Genomic DNA, 15832 nt, shown 5'->3' on the forward strand with positions numbered 1-15832 from the left:
TAGAATCTCTGTCTGAGGGGACAGGATTTTTTTGCAGTAGGAGCCTTCAGCTGGCTGGCATGAGGAAACTGTGGCGTGCACTGCCCACCATGGCCTTAAGGGGTGTGCACAATGCCATCTATTCTGACCCCAGCCTGACATCCACCTCTCTGAGTTCCAACCTCCACTAGAATTCCAATACACAGATGTCAGCACACACCCTTCCACCCAGGATAGGAACTCCACATCCTCCCTGCCAACTCTGTCAGGTGCCTGAGATGCTAATCGTCCTTCAAGTTCTGTTGGGGAGTGTTGAACTGAGTATTTTTTTTTGAGGATGTAGCAATGAAAGGTATGCCATATTCAACTTCGGACATTAGTATGCCTTTTCCAAATACACTCCCACTGTCAGGGGAAATGAAACAAGAAATCTTCCAGATCCAAGCCAGCTAACTAATGATTTTAATTTGTGTGTGTGTGTGTGTGTGTGTGTGTGTGTGTGTGTGTGTGTGTGTGTGTGTGTGTGTGTGTGTTTGTGTATGTGTGTGTGGTTTTATGGGAAGTAGACTGGAGCAGGGAACCACTGTGGTCAAATATGGCCCACTGATGGGAGAATTTATTTGAGTTTCTGATTTGTTTAAAATATCCTTGTTTTGGTCTTGTTAGAGTTGAGAAGTAACTGTTATTAGAAAGTCAAAATAAAACATATATAAGCTCAGACTAAAGTTGGGTTTTGATGGAAGAGTGGGAAATGAAGACAGTAACCCCTGTTCATGCATTCTTAGGACAGAAGAGCATAGGTGATCCCTGTGACAATCCAGATGTGTATGACACCAGGACAGCTGGGGTAGGAGCTCACAATCAAACCCTCCTCATGGCTGCCTGTATGGCAACTACACCCTGACTAGCTCTTACCTGACTGGGAAACAAATGACCTTTGGTCACTGTGACTCCTGAAGTAACGAATGGGCATTGGAGCTCCCACCCCAGTAGGGAATGAATGGATGGCTAAGGCAGTGGACTGATGGTCGGTGGGCATGGGGTTTAAAAAGCATAAAGAAGATAAATAAATAAAGCTACAGTCTGTGGGATTTCAAGCATACTTTGGTATTCAAAGACAAATGTTTCTGTTTTTCTCTCCTTTGTTCATATGCTTAACTATTGAGAAAGCTTCTCTTTCACTTCATCAGTGTGTATAAGGCTTGCTGCAACATTCCTGATGTTTTACCCCATTTCTTCTGTTTTAGGAGTTCATAAGCCTTTATGATTTTTAATGCAATATCATTGGGACTGCAATTAACATGCGATGAATTGTGGTACTTGGGATTTGTGTAACACAAACAACGAGCTCCCACAAAGCTGTGCCTTATGCTACCAACCATATTATCGGACTTTGTATAGCAGCAAACACTTTCTCCATAAACTGCTGCACTCACATTCCAGAGTGCTACAAATTAGAGTAAATATCTGTATACATAATGCTTAATGCTGTTTTTAGTGCTATGTAACTCAGTGTTTAATATGTTTATGGCAACCATTACATCAGCCACACAACACCAAAATGATGTTCAATTTCTGAGTGTGTGCAAAAAAAAAAAAAAAACACTAAAGAGTTTGGTCTGAAAATCTGAAAAATTTAAAATGTCGTGCTTCACATCTGCTCTCCACTTTTGACTGCAGTCAGTATTCTGGAAAGTGTGAAGCAGACAGGAAGAACATTACTGCAGGTAAAGGGATATAGCACTATAACTGATTAGGTTAAGAGCACCATTAATTTGGATGCACACAACCTGGCTATCAGACTCTGAACATAAGGGGAAGTTACATGAATGAGACTGCAAATCTAGTGTGAACCACCAAGCCTCAGCTATGATAAGGAAATTAAGTGATGTGATTTACCAGTTTTCACTTTCGTGGAGTTCTTTCAGATGGCCAGAATAAGGTGATAGTATTCATTTTAGTGTTGTGCTTTCTCAAGGACTTTGTTCATTTCAAATCTTCTGTGTTGTGGGAAGAAGCACAGTCTTGTTCAATAGTGAGAAGGTAGAATATCCATAGCAGAGGCAGAAGTAGATTTAAACTTTTTTGCAGCCAGTGTCGAGTGATCCGTATTATACATTTAAGCAAAAGCGCTCACAGTAGTTGATTAACTGGTTACCTTCTACACACATTTATAGAAGAAACTTTCCACTTTTTCAGTGCAAAAGAAAAAAAAAATACATGCCACTTAAACAATATTAACTATTAAGTGTCTATAATTGCTTACATTCCATCAGTTTTACAACATTTATTACAAAGTGCCTACACAAATAAATGTACTGAAGAATTTTAGAAGGCGGTTTGAAAATTTAAGTCATAAATATTTCCACTTTCTTGAACAGTAAAAAGTAAGACTATTTCTGCATATAATTTGCACTATGATAAATAAAAGTGATGTCACCCTTCTACAAGACATGGTCATCTTTAGGTTAAGAATAAACAAGTTCCCTTTTTTTTCCATACTATACCATTAACAGAACTGTTTACTGTACCATTAAGGATAAGATTCTTGCTGATAGCTGTCTATCTGAACCGTGTTGGTGTCATATTAATGCTCAGTTATTTTGGGATGCTATTTCTGCATATGATGCTACAAAAATGTGTTTTATTTCACTTTCTACAAAGATCTTTGATACAAGTGACTATATTACAGACCATAACTCAAAAATATGTATAAAATATTTCACTGCTTTATTCATATTTAAAGGACTTGTAATAACTCTTTCACAAAGTTTTGTAGTTCCAACTTATGCAACAAAAGCGATGAAGAAACTGTCACAGACCTTAAAAACTAAATGCCCTATTTTTTTGTCATTCTTTTCTTTCCTTCATTACGCCTTTCTTATTTTAGTCACTTTCTTACAACAAAGGGATTCTGTTATTAAATGCTTAACGTCTCTGCTCTTTTCCTCCCTATTTACTGTCCTTGCTATGAATAAACAACAATACAGAGTTTTAAATATTTTAAATTGCCTGTTTCTCTCTACTAGAACAGTACCTCACTATACTGTGGTGGTTTCACTTTCAAAAAACTTTTATCCCACCCTGGAAAAGCTTGCTGCAGTCTCCAATTCACTGATGTCATCAAGGCAAATGAATACAGGAAGTTTTGTGCCCAAATCCCTCCCCAAACTGACATCACCACAACCTTCCTAAAAACTCACCCATGCTGTGATGTGACAGGTCCCCGGTCCTTCCCCTACCCATACAGAAAGGAAAGGCTAGAACAAGAAAACAGTACATGAGTCAAGTCTCCTGCTGTGAGCTGTCAATCACAGCAGGTAACAGCTCAAATTACCCTTAGCACTTTGACAGCTTGGGAAGTTAGGTGTAAAGGGGGATGGGAGATGAGTCGAAGTAGAACAATTCAGGCTTCACAAAAGACTGTAATTTAGCCATTCTAAAAAGAAGCAGCAGTAAAAAAGCACTTTGAAAGTCTGTTCTGTGGCATTTGCACTGTTTGTGTTTTAAGTAGTCATTGAACGACATGAAATGTTACTTAAAATTAACTGACTGAAAGACAGCAGTGTATGGGTGTAAAATCAATTCATTGATAGGAGCTTTAGGAAGAGAAAGGCCTTCATGATGTACTTTTTTACAGACAAGCACTGAATTGTGGGATACCTAGAGGCAGGCTAAACAATCAAGAAGCTAGACCCCATGTGGTCAGACTCAGAAATTACATATAAAAATATTTAAAAACCTGTAAATAGTCCCAGAGTGATGTTAAAATGTACAAAACGCCAAACCAAGATGAAATAAACATTTTTTTTCAGTCTGTGGGTACGTTTCCCCTTTAAATCAGTGTCTGCTACACACTCACTGTAAAATAATTTATTTCTGTCAGCTTAGCTCTCCTTTGTACAGCATATCGATTCCACTACAAAATTCAATTCCATTTTTCGTAAACAGGCAGTCACTTTTCCCTTGATAGAATACTTTTTCGCTGGATGAAGTGTTAGGAGAGGAAAGTGAGTTTTCTATTCTCTGCTCCTACATACAAATTCCCACCTTTTCTACTCAGATCCCAACATTTTAAATGGTGAACTGTGTAACAATGGTATACCGAAACAATGTCTTTGATGACTGATCAAAAAACAAACACCAGAATAACACTTGCTAAAATAAGACAGTCAAGGCTAAAAAGCTGTAAAGACTCTTCTGGGGAGGGCAAAGTTTCCAATGCCTCCACCTCCCCCATGCTGGATTTGTAACCCCTGAGGTCTCTCTTAACATAATCGATTTGAAGGTAATGCCACCTCTTGGGGGAAGAGAAATTCCATCCTTTCTCAGCTTTAGTGTATACTGCTGTGTTTTTCCAATAGTTTTATTATGCTATCTGATTTTAGTTAGACATCTGATTGCCTTCTGAAACAAAAGAACAGTTTAACAAGAACAACCTGACAACTGTACATCTTTTTGGAGACAGAAGGATGCCTGAAATTTCAACTAGAAAATCATAGAAATTTACATTGATGAGTTTCAAGAGGTGACTTGAAAATCCATAAAAGGAATTAGTTGTATTTTTATTCTGCAGAATAACTTCTGAAAACAAAAGTTATGGGCTTGTAAAAATAAATGATTTTACAGAAAATGCACATTTATTTTATTTTACATTTGTTGACCGGGCTAGTCTAACTGGATACAAGTCTATTTTCAGTAGAGGCCCGGGGAGAAAAGTTCCAAGCATAGGCAAAAACTTATTATACAATATTAATATACAATATAGATTGTGCTTAAGATAAATATGTACGGTGTCATTTAGTGGGATTAAGCTGTGATCAAATACAGATAATAACAATATCTGAGAGAAAAATAATGTGTACAGGTGGGAATAAACTAAGATAAAATACAGAAAATAAACAATATTTGAGAGGGAAAAAAACACAGAGTATATACATATTTTTTTTGTACTAGGACAGAGATCATAATACCTCTTGGTTTGAGGTTAGCTTAATTGTTAATATATGTAGGCAACATAGTACAGCAGAGAAGGGAGAGCAGGATGGGTAAAGGGGATAATCATTCAGGGTTTGTGCAGGGACTTACAGAGTGAGTTTTAAGATATTCTTTAAGATGTTTTTTAAAAAGATATGTGGAAGAGAGAGTAGAAAGTTCACTTGAAAGCTGGTTTCAGGCTTTTTTCACATTGTTAGTGAAAAATGAGTCCCCATCTTTGTTGTTAGATTTAATGGTGGAAACTAGAAGCTTATTAGCTGAGTGAAGAGTTGTAAGGTTTTTGTAAGGGGTAGTCAGATTAGTGAGGATTGGGGTATTATTAGGGTGGTAAAGTATCTTTTGGGTTATAGTAAGTTGATGACAGAGTAGTTGGTGCTGCAGTTCTAACCATCCCAATTGTTTGAGGTTGAGACAGTGGTGGGTTCTGAAAGGGTTGCCAAAGGCGAATCTGGCTATGTTGTTATAGATAGTAACAAGTTTGTTAAGGTTGTTTTTAGAATGAATGGTATAAATGGCAGAAGCATAGAACAGGGCAGAGATCAGGTGGGTCTGGGCAATAGTGGTTCTGGCTATTGGTGTAAGGAAGGGTTTGATTCTATAAAGGGAACCTAGTTTTTTGTTGACAGACTTTATGGTAGTGTTAATATGGTCGTCATAGCTAAGGTTGTTGTCTATGGTTATCCCCAGGAGACGGGTTGTAGTATCAGGGGATATGGTGGTTCCATTGTTAGAGGTTATTGTGAAGTGAATTTGTGATGATTTTTGAGTAGGAGCAAAAGTAATAATTTTGTTTTTTTGGGGTTCAGGAGGAGGCAGTGTTGCATGAACCAATTTTCCACAATATGAAATACAGTTTGGGTGAGGGTCTGGAGTGAGGTTGAGGACCTAGCTGAGCATATTAAAGTTGAATCATGAGCATATTGTATGCAGGTGGCTTGAGGAATTTTAGTATTTAGTTCATTAATAAACACTGAAAAGAGAAGTGGGCCTAGGATTGAGCCTTGAGGTACTCCAATGTTTACAGGGAGGGGGGTTGAAATCTTATTATCCCAAAGGACTGCTTGCTGTCGGTTGTTTAAATAAGATTTAAACCAGAGTAATGCCTGTGCGTCCAGTGAATGGGCTTTTAGTACCTCAATAAGCAGATTATGGTTGACTATATCAAAGGCTTTTGAAAGTTCGATAAATAGTGCGGAGGAAAGAGAGTTATTGTTACGATTTTTGTTTATACAGTCAGAAAAGGATAGCAGGGCAGTTGCTGTACTATGGAATGGTCTGAAGCCATGTTGGCAGTTAGCAAGTAGATTGTTGTGGAGGAGGTGGTCCAGTAGTTGAGGGTGGATACATTTTTCCATTATTTTAGCTATTGGAGAGAGTAGGGCGATTGGTCTAAAGTTGGAAATATCAGTTGATGTCCCACCTTTATGTAGAGGGATGATGTGAGAGACCTTCCATATAAAAGGGATTTTGCTTTCTGTAATACTTCTATTTATAAGGATAGAAATAGGGTAGGGAATGGCTTTAGCTGCAATTTGCAGGTATTCTGCTGGTAGACAGTCAGCAGAAGGGGTGCATGGCTTGAGTTTTTGAAGGAGGTTGCAAATGAGAGATGTAGGTACATTCTCACATTTGTCAAAATACTAAGTTTTAAACAGAGAACTTCTCGAATACCTGGTGTAGCTGCAAAAAACTATAACCAAGAAAGAAAAGTGCCATGGTCCTCACGTTTTATATGGAGATCAAGCACTTGCAAGAGGGAAGTCATATAGGCTGTTACCTCAGATAAGATTACAGTAAGCTTGGTTCTCCCATTCAAGATCTTAGCTGTGATGCCTTATTTGAGGAATCTTCACTTTCTCCATGAGTCTGTGGGAGTTTTCTCTGAGTGCCCCGATATCCTCCCACATACAAAAGACATACCACATCTAGCTGTCTCAAATTCCTTACAGAGTTTGTGTGTGTGTGTGTGTGTGTGTGTGTGTGTGTGTGTGTGTGTGTGTGTGTGTGTGTGTGTGTGTGTGTGTGTGTGTGTGTGTATGTGTATACATGGGTGCACATGAGAGTGCAAGTTCTGTGGCAGACGGGCATCCTTTTCAGGATTAGATTCCCTGCTTTGTGCCCCCTAAGTGCAGGGATAGGCCCTGTCTCCCATGCAATGCTGCAGTGGATTGGAGAATGAATTAAAAAGTTAATCAAAGATAAAAACAAAGCTATGCTCCTGCTATATATCCTTTGTGTAGGACAATACACATCTACTCTCCAGCACACCAAAAGCAGTGTTACTGAAGTCTTATTTCAACAAATAGCTGCAAATTGCATGTACGTCTTCCTATTTTAATAAGGAAAGGACTGTACATTGTCTAACTGTAGCCATATATTACTAATCTCCACATCCATAGTATGTTGCAATTAAAACTATACAATGTATTTATTTATCTATCCATCAAGCTTTCCTTTGTTGACTGGGTTAGTCCCACTAGGCTAGTGGCCTCTTTTAGGGGAGACCTAAAGTGGCATTTATACTACTAGGAGAAGTTTGGCCAGTTCATCAGGGTACTTCCTGTACTCATTTTAATAGATGCCATGGGATTTTTTAACCCTCTTAAACTACACCAACTCAAGCAGATGGGACCTCAGCTTAATGTCTCACCTGAAGGATGCCCCCCATACGTTATGCTGCACTGCAGTGTCAGCAATGCAATCACCAGGACTGAGAATAGAACTCACAGCCTTCTGATCTTCAAGCACCAAAGGAGGGTATATTGTTGCACCACTGACACTGCTTAGTGTTTTGACTGGATGTACAAAGTTACTTCTTTATACACTCTGCAGTTTCTACAGCACCATATTTGTCTGATATTTAAAATTGCTTTTTAAGTTGCAAATTTTAGCTGACCTAAGCAACAGGGGTTCAATTAACTGCTTTGGTATTGGAGGAGAAAGGCAGGGAGGGGTGAGTGAAGAGGCTTGGTCACCCACCTCTCTTAGGTGTTGTGGAGGATTACATGTGTGCAGTGGCACATACAGAAGGTGTAGTTCCTCCAGTGGCAACCAAAAATACAACCTTCCATGTGTCAGGGTTGGTGAGTGGGACTGCTTACTGAATATATCGCTTGTGCGGTTGAGGAAATATTAAACCGGGAAAGCCCATTGCATGCTACCTTACCTTGCATAGCCAGGTAAGTACCTGTACATAGGGCAACACATATGGAAAAACATCGAACTACTTCTGATGGCTACCTAAATGATGGTCTCTCTTGGCCAACTTTCTCTGTTGGTAGTAAAACAAATGAGTCACTTAGGCAATACAGGCTGGTAATCACAGTAGGCACTGAGGGGTAAAAATGAGGAAAAAAATCCAGCCTGAACTCCCAGCTGTGGGCTCTGGGCTTGCTCAAGAAGGAAAATTCATGTCTAACTGTACCGAGGGGTGTTTATGATTATTTTTTGTTTTTTTAAGCTGTGAAGGATTTATAGATAAGCAAGTAATAGAAACATTTTAAATGTATTACTTCTAAAAGTGAGTTCTGAAACTGTGCATACAGAGAGGCAACATGCTGTTTTACAGTATTAGAACCAGTGCATTCTGTAAGTCCCAGGCTATAGCAGTAATAACCCTACAGGCATCAGTTCAAAACCCCAGTTAACAGACAAGCAAATACATAAATAAAGTTAAATAAAGTCAGTAAATAAATAAGTATTCTTCCTGGAATCATGGCCAAATGCTTAAGAAGAAAGATAGATTGGATATGTTGCTTTCTAAAATCCAATGTTTCCAATGTTTTGTGAACAGATAGATGCAGAGGAAGGAATGGTATTTATTACTGCTTGGTTGTAACTTGATTAAAGTGTAGCTATCATTCAAGTCTTTTGGATTAAGCACTTGGGCTTCAGACCAGTTGTTTTACATTAGGAAGGTTTGTGGCAAGCACTGTGGTGGCAGGACAGGTAGCTTTCATCCTTCTAAGTTGGGAACTGCTGATTGAGAGCCCAGTGTCCAAGTGTATTAGTTCTGGTTTAGGCACTTGGGCTTCAGGCCAGTTATTTTACATTAAGAAGGTTCGTGGTCTGCACTCTTGTGGGAGAAGAGGCTGGACTCTGCCCTTCTGAGCTGGGAATTTTCTGGTTAAAGGTTTATAGTGCCTGAATATTTGAACTGTATCTTACTGAAATTGGTTCACCTTGTTTGCTCTAGCATAGACTAGATCCAGGCCTACTGAATCTAGCTTTGTTTATATGCTTGTTGTTTGTTTGCTTGTTATTTCCCTGGAAGCTAATTCACCTAATACGCAACTTCTCAGCTTCTGTGGATCACTAGTGATATCTGCATTGCTTACTGTACTTATTTCCTTGTTTCACTTGAAAGAAAGTTACTGTTTGTCGTTTTGCATTTAGTTACTTGTAACACATTGCACTCAAGTTACCTGGCACTTGCTCACTAAAGCAATTATATAAGTCAGCACTAAAAATTAAAAGCACTACACCCTCACTCCCCACTGGCCCTTGTTTTCAATTAAGGATTTCCCAATATTATTCTAGCATGTCCAAAGGTCAGTTGTCAATCTCCTCTCGGTCCAGCTGGTGAATCTGGGAATCTTGAGGCAATGTTATAACTGCCTCATGTACACAGACAACCCTCTCCTCCTCCCACATAACACAAATACTTGAGAGATGCAGCTATTTAGCCAAACTGGAGGCTGAGCTCTCTCAACTCAGGACTGGCAAGACCAGACAGGAGGAGAAGGCAACTACACACACCACAAAACCAGCCTCACATAATGCTACCACTCCACTGAATCAAACACATAAACACACAAAGACATACCGGAGGCTCTGAGTAAAAATTTACCTAAACAGCAGAGGCCTCCAAAGCAGACACCCAAACAACTGCTACCTCAAGACACCCCACAAGCAACACATAAACCACAAAAGCAGTGTGCAAAGCAGTCACAGCCCTTAAGGCCAAATACAACACCAAACATACTTGTCATAGGTGACTCCATAGTCAGACACACTGACGTCCCACTCACCAGGCTGAACAAGGAGAGGGTCACAGTAAGCTGCCTATCGGGCTAGAATCCGCCACATAACACAAGCACTGGGTCACTCCACAGCAAGTACAAATATGACACAGTCATTGTCCATGCTGGTGTGAGCGACCTGAGACGCACCTCCCTGGACTGCATGAAAAGAGACATAGAGGAGCTCTCTGATTATGTAGCCCAGGCAGGTATGACCCTAACCCTGAGCAGTATCCTTCCTTCACCAAGAATGATGCCACAATATAGAGACAAGATGATCAGCTTTAACAACTGGCTTAATGTCTGGTGTCATTCAAAGGGGATCCAGTGTCTGTCTGCCTGGGATGACATGCTTGACAAGCCACGCCGGCTTGCACCTGTCACCCTGGGATTCCGGATATTGGCTAAGGCTCTTGCCACCCCATAGTGCCTTTTTAGGCAAGGCTCAAATTCTAAACCTACCACCCTAGAAAACAAAAATGGGAAGAAATTGAGGGTAATACTGCTCAATGCCAGAAGTCTAAATCTCAAAATGCATGCACTCGAGGCCCTTCTCAGTATGGAGAACATCGATGTCTGTGCTGTAACTGAAACCTGGTTCAAGGCTCCTGAGAGCACCCCGGCACTATTAGGTTTTACCTCATATCAAGCCCCAAAACCCGGACCACTCCACAAAAGGAGGTGTATCCATATTCATAAAGGATACTCACACCTCCAGGTTGGTGGCAACGGATGAAGCTACGGAAACCATCCAGGTGCAACAAACCATAGGCAAAACTGCTCTACAAATTGTAGCATGCTACAGGCCACCCTCTCAAACTCAGGAACCCCACACAGCCTTCCTGAAGACACTGGAGGGTATAAATGTATCTCCAAACACCATCATATTGGGTGACTTCAACTACCCGAATATAGACTGGGAACATTACTCAAGCCCTAACTTTCTAGCCCAACGGTTCCTGGAGTTCATAAATTCAAATGCCATGGAACAGCTAGTCACTGTTCCACGAGAGGAGAAAATATACTAGATCTCATTGTCACAAACATGGGGACAAAATGCTCCACACCGAAGTATATCCCTCATTGGTGAGATCTGATCATAAACTAATCTCACTGGAAATCCACATCCGCCCCCACCCCAAACAAAAAGACCATAGTGAAGAACTTCTCTAAAGCAAACTTCACACTACTCAAGACTGGTGTGGTATCCTTCAAGGCCCCTGAGTCAGAGGAAACCACAACCCAAGCTGGAAGCCCTTACAAATGCCTTCTATGAACACCTCCAGGACTGCATGGATCAGGCAATCCCAAATAAAACCAAGACTCTTTCCACAAAGGGCAAGCGTCCAGTCTGGTGGACCCCAGCCATTAACAAACTTTACAATAAGAGGAGAAAGCTATTACATGATAGAACAAAATCCATAAAAGGGAAGTCACCCTGATCATTATTAGTAAAAAAGCACTCATAAAATCAACTAAGGCCAATTTTGAGAGAAAAATTGCCATGGATTCAAAGGACAATCATAAGGCCTTTTTCAGCTATGTTAGGAACCTGGGTGGAAACTCACAGATATGCTCAGAATTAGTCCAAAATGATACAAAAATCACTGAACCCACAGACATTGCCAACATACTGGCAGACAGGTTCAGTGCAAACTTCACCCCTCTCCCCTAAAGGAGAGATAACTATCCCAGCCGAGTGTAGCCTCCCGGACATCTCAAATAGGTGAAAGCTGCTCTCTCTAAAGCTAAAAACACAGCATCAATGGGACCGGATGGTGTCCCCGGCTGTGTGCTAGCTAAATGAGGAATTAAACCCGCACATAAGGCAGCTGTTTAATCTCAGCCTTACCACAGGATACGTGCCCAAGGAGTGGCGACGGCAACTGTGGTCCCACTCCACAAAGGTGGCCTCTACGGACCCTGGTAATTAATAAGCTTAACAAGTCTAGTCTGCAAAGCTATGGAGAGGATCATAATGGAGCTCATAAACAAAGATATAGGGGACTTGCAGACATTGGACCCGACCCAGTTTGGCTTTGTCAAGGGAAGATCATGCCTTTTGAACTTGGTCGACTTCTTGAAATAGTCACCAAGGCCATTGATGAGGGAAAGGCAGTCCATACAGCCTACCTTGACCTTGCAAAGGCTTTCGACACAATACCCCACTCGGGTATTGTAGAAAAACTTACCAGCTTAAATGTAAACCCATATGTCACAAGATGGGTTGCAAACTGGCTTAAGGACAGAACCCACAGGGTTAGAGTTGCTGGCGCTGTGTCAGACTCCAAGCCGGTCACAAGTGGTGTCCCACAGGGCTCGGTCCTTGGCCCCTATTGTTTGGCATCTACTTCTCAGAAGTACAGGCCAACATGGGAGGACTTTGGCTGACAAAGTTTGCAGATGACTGCAAACTGGGCCATAGTGGAAAGTGCATCGGACACGGATATCCTTCAGAAGGGACTCACTGAAACAGATAGCTGGTGCCAGAGCCATGGCCTGAAGTTAAACGCCAAAAATGTATAGTCATACCCTTCGGGAAAAACAAGGTAACCCCAAGCTACCATATAGGTGGCAATCCACTAAGCACAGAAGAGGTTATCAGGGACCTGGGGACCCAGGTTGACAGTGGCCTTTCTTTTGACACTCACATTGCTAAAGTGGTTAGAAAGACCTTCTACATTGCCCACCTGATCATGAAGGGATTCACATCCAGATCTAGTGAGGTCATTGTTCCCCTGTACTCTTCACTTATCAGACCAATGATCGAGTACAATGCCCCATTCGGGATGTATCTCACCCAACATCTGCAGCAATTGGAGAGACCCCAAAAGTTCCTCACCAAAAGGATAAAGGGACTCCAAAATCTGTCATATGCTGCCAGATTGAAGAAACTCCAGCTCTATTCAGTCGCATACCGTCTGCTCAGAGGTGACATGTGCCTGACATACAAGGCCATGTCCAACCCGAATTAATGGACATGCTCCACCTCAAAAATCCAAATCCACCAAAACCACTAGAGCAAGCGACTTAAACCTTAGCACGGATATAAATAGGACGTGCTGGAGGGATAGATTTATCACTCAGAGACTCCCTATGCTGTGGAATAAAATCCCGGTCCATGTGAGGCAGAGCACCTCGCTGACTCTGTTCAAGAGAAATCTAGACCTGTGGATGGGAGATCGTAGGTTTACCCCGGGAATCATCTCTGGGTCACTGCTGGACAGAGGCACAACAAACTAATGGGCACAGTATTTTTTCATATAAGGGGTGGCGTAAGCCACAATAATTTGGGCTAGGCTTATAAATGCCTTAGGGCAGATAGCCTAGTATAAACCTATGAACCTATGAACCTATAAGTTGTAAAATGGAAACATACAAGATAAGATGGGAGTGGGGAAAACGGTAATGACCAAGGTCAGATGAGGAGATAAAACATTTTAAGATATTCAGCAGAGCAGAGTTAAGGCAGGGCAGAAACTAACTTGCTGGTGACAGGTAAAGGAAGTGGGAGAAAGTGGCAATCATGTAAGTAAGTTCAGTGAATATTGTCACAGTCTTCAATTCGGAAAGGTGTAGCAGGAGAAGATGGTAACAAATAAGGAATGGCAGACAAATGGGATGACACTCGAGATACAGATGGAAGGAGAACTTTGGTAAGTGGTAAACAAGGAATGTAATTTTCCTGTGTCAGGTTCCTGGAAGAGGACATGGTAAGCATTTAGTGACTAGAGTCCAACCACAAGAAGTAAAAAGTGACACACGTTAGCAAAATGAATTCCAAAGTGAAGTCAATGTGGTGGAAAAGTAGGACAGAAGTGTCATAATGACAATAAGGCTGAACTCTCAGAAAAATGTGAGATATCTATGAACAGAGTCAAGAGGATGCTGGAAAAATTGCTAAAGATGTACAATCAAGGCATTTAAAACTTAAACAACTGTAAACCACACTGGCAAAGTGCCTTTTCCCCACTGCTGAAGGGCTGCATCTGAAAAATGACATGCCATGCCAGAGGCAGTCATCTGCAGCACTCAGTAATTTTCCTTCAAAAGACTCATGTCTTTACAATGGTCACATGGTCTGGATTCCTGTGATGAGTAAAGCTGAAGGGTTGAGAACACATTGCATCATCCCTCCCATGTTATTATTTATTATCACTATGATCCCAAACATCACATCACTGCATCATCCCACGTCATTATTTATCACTATAATCCTAAACATCACATCATTGTATCATCCTATGTCATTATTTATTACCACCATGATCCCAAACATCACATCCTTGCATCATCCCACGTCATTATTTATTATCACTACGATCCCAAACATCACATCATTGCATTATCTCACATCATTACTTATTATCACTATGATCCCAAACATCACATCATTGCATCATCCCACTTCATTATTTATTATCACTATGATCCCAAACATCACATCATTGCATCATCCCACGTCATTATTTATTATCACCACAATCCCAAACATCACATCATTGCATCATCCCACGTCATTATTTATCACTATGATCCCAAACATCACTTCATTGCATCATCCCAAGTCATTATTTATTATAACTATGATCCCAAACATCACATCATTGCATCATCCCACGTCATTATTTATTATCACCATGAGCCCAAACATCACATCACTGCATCATCCCACGTCATTATTTATTATCACCATGAGCCCAAACATCACATGCACATCATTTTGTTTTATCTGTCTGGAGATAAAATGTGACTACAGATACTAGGAAGACTTTCTCTGTAGGATACAGAAATTCAGTTTTCTCCTGATTGTGAGTAGAATATTTAAAAAGCCTGAGAGGGTATTTCATCATGTCAGAATTGAAGAAGCAACTATGGTGTAAAATGCAAGGAGTTTTAAGGGAGGCGGTAAACAGTACATCTGAAATAAGGAGGAATTTTCAGAGTTACAGGAAAAACTCTAATCTGGCATATACACCCCATTCACTCTTCACAAGGGCATAAAGTCACATGGAAAATGTGGACACGTTACTGAATTAAAGAAGTGATCCAAAGACTATGAGATAGGTCAGTTGCATAATTTGTTGGTACGAGACAGAACCGCGTGTGGAATTTGAAATGATTTCATGATAAACACTTAATGTTCAAAAAAACTGCAAAAAATGGAGCTTAGTGGTGCCTTATTTTGGCGAGGCATGTCTGTATAAACTAAACAAGAAGTTCACAATTGTGTGATGTATGCATCATTTTAACAAATCCATAGAACAGACGTTTACCAGTTCCATATTGTAGTTGCGAGTCTTCCTGTTGTGAATGTTAGTATATGCAAAATTCAACTTTTTTGGCTTCTATTTATTTATTTATTTTTGCACAAGCCTCCCACACTCAATCCTGATTATATATATATATTATATATACCAACTTGGAAATCACTGCAACTCAGGGAAGGGAAAAGGGCAAACATAGACAACAAAAAAGCAGGCTTCACACATATAGGCATTGGTAACAATGACACCTGCAATTAAGTACGACAGCCAATGTTTTCTTATTCAGTTCCTAGAAGACAAGGGGAAAAAACTGTAAAATATGTGTTTCTGTATCAAGATGGTATATATCTGATTTGTGCTGGCTACTATCAGACATTCCTTGAAGTTGGAAAGTTGATAAATGCTAGGCACACAGATGAAAGCATTGTACTAAAAGCTACATTTTCAAGGTGCAGGATTCCAGACACTGTTAGATCAGGTAATGGTCCACAATCTGCAAATAGGGAGCTGAACAGATTTTTTAGAGAAATGGGAGGTTCAGCATATTACGTGTTGTTTTTACTAATA

General features: G+C 40.5%; 1 protein-coding gene across 3 annotated transcripts in view; it reads right to left on the reverse strand.

Annotated features, from left to right (window-relative positions):
* THRA (thyroid hormone receptor alpha) overlaps positions 1–15832 on the reverse strand; it is a 1750892-nt gene that overhangs the window by 1040222 nt on the left and 694838 nt on the right. The window lies entirely within an intron of this gene.

This window comes from Protopterus annectens, chromosome 13.part0, assembly GCF_019279795.1.
Source record: "Protopterus annectens isolate FY-2018-M chromosome 13.part0, PAN1.0, whole genome shotgun sequence".
Classification (NCBI taxonomy): domain Eukaryota; kingdom Metazoa; phylum Chordata; order Ceratodontiformes; family Protopteridae; genus Protopterus; species Protopterus annectens.